This window comes from Cryptomeria japonica, chromosome 7 (assembly GCF_030272615.1).
Source record: "Cryptomeria japonica chromosome 7, Sugi_1.0, whole genome shotgun sequence".
NCBI classification, from domain to species: Eukaryota; Viridiplantae; Streptophyta; class Pinopsida; order Cupressales; family Cupressaceae; genus Cryptomeria; species Cryptomeria japonica.
The window spans coordinates 68,834,751-68,842,044 of record NC_081411.1 but is presented as its reverse complement, the minus strand read 5'-3'; the positions used below and the strand labels follow the sequence as shown (position 1 = coordinate 68,842,044).

The 7,294-nt window shown below is 31.5% G+C and overlaps 1 non-coding gene across 1 annotated transcript; it reads right to left on the bottom strand.

Moving 5' to 3' along the window:
• Positions 1 to 944: 944 nt before the first annotated feature.
• On the bottom strand, positions 945 to 1,081 carry LOC131064512 (small nucleolar RNA snoR134). The gene has a single exon (XR_009111293.1). It is a non-coding gene; the product is annotated as a small nucleolar RNA snoR134 (small nucleolar RNA).
• Positions 1,082 to 7,294: the final 6,213 nt, after the last annotated feature.

Below are 7,294 nucleotides of genomic sequence, written 5' to 3'. Positions count from 1 at the left end.
ATTTTAATTTATGATAGCCACCCACTATTGCATTTGTATTTTTAAAGAGATTTTTAATATTTATCTTTTGATAATTTTCTTTTGTATCCATTAAAGTATTATTTTGTTTGTGTCTTCTCACCAATAATGCTTTATTATGTTTTCTTATAGATTCCAATATATAAAATATGTAATTTCTCTTTTATCAGTTTTCTAAGTCACTCTTACAAATGTACTTTTTTGAGCCTTTGATCTTATATTAAAAAATATATACTATTGTTTCTAGCTTTGGAAAAAATATTTATTTTTATTAAAAAAAGCTCAAACAAATAGATACTTCAAAATTGATATCTCTCCACATTTTTTAGGTATATTTTTCAAAATTTAAGTATGCTAGTAACTTTGAATTATATACATTGTAAGTTTAAATTATATGTTTTGTAATTTGATTTTGAGAAATGAAATGAAATTAGAAATAATAAAATATATTGTAATATTATCTTAAAATATTAAATTAAATGAAAATAATCCTTATTTAACTAATATAAATAATGTTTCATATTATAATAACTTAAAAATTATTATTGTTAATATTATATTATTATTGTTATATTATTTTAATTATTATATTATCAAATTTTTGTATTATTAAATTATATGAAAACAATCTTAACATAACTAAAATTATATATACAATTTTATATATATATAATTGTATATATTTCTTTTAATAGAAACTCATTCAGTAAAACCTTCAACATAAAGACAATTACATGCTAAATATCAAAACAATCAACCAATTACAAAATTCAATAACTGCTGACAACAATCCAAGGAAAAATACACGATTTTATTAGAAGGAAAAGCAAACAATTTTTTAAAAAGAAATACGGCCTGTTTCCAGAAAAAATAACATACCACTAAGTTCTCCATTATTTCCAGTGCAATTAATTCTGAAAAATATTTAATGTAACTACTAACTTTGACACTAATAAGATGCAGGAAATCACCAGACTTGCAACACCTGACAGCAGTAGTTAATGTACCACACATAGGGATGATCCTTCATTTTATCAGGTTTGTCTGGGGTAGCAATGTGGAGTAAACCACCACCAAAATGGCATCGTTATTTTATAGGCTCTATCTAGGGTTTGTGGGGAAAATGTATGTGTTATGCTATTGTATCATTTTTAGTTGATATGCTTTTAGTGTGGACTCCGTTTAAGTGTGAGCTTTTGAGTCGAGAAAAATTTCTGCAAGATAAATGTCAACCTGGCTGCTTGTTTGCTTCTTTTGGCTGTTGGAGTAGCTCCTCCAGCTCAAACCAGACGAGGTTTTTTTAGTGAAAATATATTGCCACGTTTGATGGTGGTGTGGCTTTTCTCACAGCAAAGGTATATTAGCACGTTGGATGTTTGAGTGACTTGTTTTTGGGCAAAGAAGATCAGATTAACCTTACAAACTGTGTAGTGCGCCGACATTCCTTTTCTATCTGGGATGCACTATCACTATGGACAGGAGATAGTTAGGCATTGAGGAAGGAAATAGCTAGCAATTGGGATGCACTATCACTATTATCTTGTGATGCATGTAAATGAGCCAGTCACTACTCCCTTGTGATGCACGTATATGAGTTAGGCAGGGGTTCCATGGAGGGGGCTTCCTAAAAAGTAGAGAGTGGGCTTTGCTGAGATTTTTAGGAAATTTTTTAAGTTGGTGGTTTCATGAGTTTTGTAATGTAGTCCAGCTTACGCTTCTAAGTTTAAGGAGGCTGGCGGCCTCATGAATATCTTTTATAGGATGTGCATAATAAAAACAAATAAAAATAATTCATTTTCTTGTTCATTTCCCTCCAAAACTATTTTTTAATAGAAATTAAATTTAGATTTAGATTTGATTTTTGACAAATGGCAATAGCATCCCTAAACTGGTGGGGCAATTTCTAGCCCCACCCCTTTTGCACCCACACAAATTTGAATGCCTAAAAAGTAGGGGCCGCTATTTTTTAGCAAAAAATTCCAAATAATGTTGTAGCATGAAAAAATTTCTTCATGGGACCACCTCTTCTACCAAAATAGAGCACAAGCCCCTCCTGTGGGACCCCAACCTTAGTTGCTATTATTTGTGATGGTGTAAATGAGTCAATCCGTAACATCTTGACAGGTATGTAAAAGAGACAACCATTGCCATCATTATAATGCATGTATGAGGCAATCGCTATTGTTATGAGATATATCCTTGTGTATACATTGTACACTAATGTTTAGACACTTTGGAATATGCAACCAACAATTGATGGAAATGTGTATCTCTTAATTATAACAGCACTAAGTTAGAATAATAAATTGTCATGTTTAGAGAGATATCAAGATCCCATCAAGAGGAGAGAATTAACTCCCTTTGATTGTGAACTACAAAGCTTTTGACTTTCCCTGAGTGGATATGTAGGCTAGGTAATTAGGAGAGAACCTTCAAGGCTAACATTGGGGTCAACGGTTGACAGTGAGCATGGAAGGCTAATACTTCAATTGTAAGTATTTGAATTTTTGGTAATGCTTGTGAAATATGAAGATTGCAACCCGTTAAAAGACAAGAAAAGCTTTGTGCACTTTGATTGATTTCATTTGGTCTGTAACTCCTATCTTCGTATTATGCAAGAATTTCCCAGCACAAACAAGGCGCATAGACTCTATAGCCATTTGCATGCGAAAAAAAAAAGTTGGAGTGAGAGCATGGTATGTGTGTCCTGCTCTATATTTCATGAAAAATGTGGCAGTACAGTCAAGGCACATGGTCTGTTTTCAAGTGAAAAGTGCAAGAAAAATGTATCTCTATTTGCAAACTAGTCATATGAGGGGTAAAGAGTGACAAGATAAACTCAAAACATTTACACTTATCACTGCATACCTCGAGGATGATTTTAAAAAATATAGCTTTGTGTTGAGTAAATTATTGGCCTGACCGATAAAATGGTTGCAAAACACGGTGATGAAAGGATTCCCTCTGAAAATGGGATTTTGATGAGCGGATGGAGGATTACATCGACATAAACACATGAGGTAGAGCCTTTCGATGAAAGTGTAGAGATTGATGAAGTCTCAAAGCTCCTTAATGATGGTGGTAATGTCATCGAAAGTAAGGAGACATTGATGAAACATGACATTTTGAGGGAAGATAAAGTTAAGCCACCAAAGTTCATGATTCCATCGAAAAAGGGTGCAGCCATAAAATTGATGAACATCAATGGACGATATGTAGTGCTGCTAGATGAATGATTACTTTCTGCCACGAGGATCAATACAAATCTTCTGTGACCGAATGAAACTTGGATCAATAGCCTATGTTTTTGTTTATACTACCAAAATAATTACAGAGTGGTCCCACCGATGAAATAAATAGTTTCGATGAAACTACAGTGGATATTTTATCAACGAAGTTATTTCGAGGAAGAGAGCGTATCTAAGAGTCACAAAAGATGACGACCAAGGATAGCTTTCTCATCAATAAGAATTTTTGAGAAAAGGAAGGTGTCGTAGAGGTGCAAAAGTTATTGGCCGACGAGCACAGTTCCATCAAAAATAGAAAAGTCAAAGGAGGATATTTTTCTTTCGTCGACATAAAAAATCTCATCAATGACTTGGTCGATAAAACGGTTGCAAAAAACAACGATGAAAGGAGTCCCACCGAAAATGGGGTTTCGATGAGCCAATGGAGGATTACATCGACATAAACATGTGAGGTAGAGAATTTCGATGAAAGTGTAGAGATCGATGAATCCTCAAAGCTCCTTAATGATGAGGGTAGTTTCATCCAAAATAAGGAGACATCGATGAAACATGAAATTTCGAGGGAAGATAAAGTTAAGCCACCGAAGCTCATGATTCCATAAAAAAAAGGGTGCGAACATAAAATTGATGAAAATCGATGGAGAATATGTAGTGATGCTAGACTAATGATTTCTTCCTTCCGCGAGGATCAATACAAATCTTTTTGTGACCGAATGAAACTTTGTCTATGAATCATAGCTAAAATTATATTATTCTCCTATTCTTGGGATAAATCTTTGGAATTATCTGAATTGACTGGAGCATTTTCTGATTATCATCATGACATCCGCTATAATATGGTAGTCCATTTCAATGTCTTGCTTGATTTCAAACTAACATATGCTGACATGGTAATTCAAGATGTTTGTAGACTTTGGGTTGGCTAGTCTGTTTTGCAGGGAAAGGATACCAGGAGGGAATGATAGTATCTTTCAAGCCTCATCCTAGGATCTATATCTGAGAGAAAATATAAATCTTTCAAAACTTTCATAAAATCCACAACATTTGTATAATTTTCACGTTTATATTTCAATGGCAATATGGCCAAGCAATGTAAGGTCGAAATACCAACATAAGATTATGTACTTTTTCTAGGAAGTTAATCTTCCTTGGGCTAGATTGGAGGTTTTCTTGCCTTGGTTCTTTCCTACTAATTCCACATTGAACTGAGATGTAAAATACTTAAATCAATAAAAATTTCCGACCCTTGGCCTATTACTTATCAAAAAAAAAAAAGATATAGTAATAGAAGCTCATATTTAAGATAAATGATCACATCTAATATATATAAATTATCATTAGATGAATATTTTTCTCCAATACAATTTTTGAACATTTATATCTCTATTAAAAAACTATTATATCTAATAATGATGTATTTACTATTTATAAACATTTTGTTAAGAAAAAATGATCAGAGATGTTATAATTTATTAATTTTCATAGTCTTTAATTACACATCAATAGTATCATGACTTATCTCATCAACTTGATTGCTTACAAGCTATCTAAAATTTATAATAAAAAATATATCTTACTAACAATATTTTATATAATCCATATGCTTTAAATTGATTTAAAAAGGGAACAAAATTCACATGTCAAGTATATAAAAATTAAAAAATATATTTTTAAAAAATTTGAAATAAACTAAAAGACTTGAAATTATGATTTAATTATTGATGGAGCTCGTGATAGTTCTATAACAAAAGACTACTTAAGATATATTAATATTTTAAACATTATAAAGTCCTAATGTGGTATCATTATTAGAGATTGTAAACAAATTATATCTCGATGTTAAATTATATATTTGACCTTGAAATAATATGGAAATAAAACTAATAATGAGAATATTTGTAAAATCAAATGTATGTTTTGATGGTTGGATAGACAATACAAAATACTTGAAAAACAAAAAACCACATTTTTCATGTGTGTTCATATTTAAGAAATTCCTAGATAGAGTTTCTTCCATTAATAAATTAATATTATCAAACTTATGTGATGCTTTAAAAAAAAGACAAGCTAAATAGAGTGATAAGGATAAAAAGCACGAGATCAGCTTTGTTGTTCCATCAAGTTGGAAAATGATCAATTCCTTAGAGGCATAAAATAAATTTTAAGGTAAAATAGACAATATTCAACCTCTTCTTGTGTTAAATATTTTATTCACAAAATTGAATACCCTACTTTCATTTCACATCTTTTGTTATACATCATCTCTCAAATAGGCATAATTCATTTCCTTTACTTTAATATTGTGGTGGTTGGGTAAAGAATTTAAATAATCTCTTTTACTCTTTTCGGTATAAGAACAAATTTTGTTTCAAGTAAACATAACTTTTTAATATTTTTTATTTTGAAGAGGTTTTATTAATTTTCCAAATATTCACAATAGTATAGATCATGTTTGAGGAAATAAAGAATGAGTTTGATGGATAAATACAACAAAATTGTAATGGCAAATATAATTAATTGATCAAGTGTATCTTAAGTCACAAGTTTTATTAGTATAATTTTTTATTGTAATATGTGTCTAGAATTTTGTATTTAAATTATGCGTAAATTGAATCACCATAAATATTATTCATGCAAATAAATTTGTCAAGGCTAATAAAGATATTTGTTTTACAACATTAACTAGTTTAGTGAATAAGACAACTACTTAATGTTACCCACATCATTCTAAGTCAAAGAAGTGGTCATTTATAAAACTTCATCAAGATTAAACATTGATTCTAGAGGTGCCTCCCTCTTGCCTCTAAACTTCAACATACAAATTACACCAAATTTAAATATCCTCGGATATGCATATACATTATTTTCAATTGTGGCCTTTTATTGGACTCTCTACTCAACTTATTCTCACACACTTTTCTTTCTAATCGAGCACTCTCCAACTCTGCTCTTCAACCATGAACCAAACAATGGTTCTTCCATCTGCACCTGTCCTTAGAACTCATCATATCTATCTCAAGCCGAATCTCCCTCTCTCAATGCGCAGCCACACACATTGTTCGATCCAACACCAGCTTGGATGACATGCTCTATCGATACCTATTTTTTTTCATCTTGTAGCTCAGTAATCAATCCTCCGCAGCCACATACACACCTCCTCTTGGGATCATTACCCTTCTTTATTTTTCCTATCGCATTTTATAGTCTGCTATTGTCTCTTTGATTCGTATTCCACTTGGCTGCTTCCAATCGATATTAATTGATCGAATCCTTTCTGTTTTTTCTTTCAACTTCTTATCTTTTTATCCTCTAGCTGCATCAAAGAGGCGTTTTTATTTTCCATCCAAAGGCTGCATCAAAAGTTATAAATCAAATACCCAGATTGGGCTTTCCATCTTCTTGCGACGCGTTACGTCCCTTCAATCTTCTTCAATAATTATCTTTAATATTTCTAGCGTGCCTCTGAAAATTCCGACTCAGCACTCTCTAACCCATCATCTGAAAAATCCAAATCTTGGCATAATCGACCAACCTATTTTTAATTTGTATTTTTTTTAAGGAGAAAGTTATTTGTCTCTCTCTACTACATTTATTTCAGTTCTTTCCTCTTCTTTTGTATTTCCAATTTAGTTTTGATTTATTTTCATTAATTAATTCTTGATTGTAGGAGTGGAATTAGTCAAACACTAAAGACCTTCTAATCTTCGCATAATGAAAGTCTTTAACGCGTTTTTCTTTTGATGGATATCTACAGTGTATTCTTAGATAATGAGGATTGCTACCAAAAGTTGTGGAGTTTGGCTTAATGTTAGTGTATTTCATTTGCTTGGAAGTGTTTAAGGCTATTTGACAAATCCATTCTATATGTATCTTGCAATCATGGTAGTTCGTGAGACAACATTTACTTGAAGCATTCAGTCGAACATTTTCTACATTTTGCATATACGTCTAGTAGGGAAATTGCAACTTGAACATCTATTTCTACAACACCTTCTTCAGCATTGCTCACTACCACTACAACTTCTCTC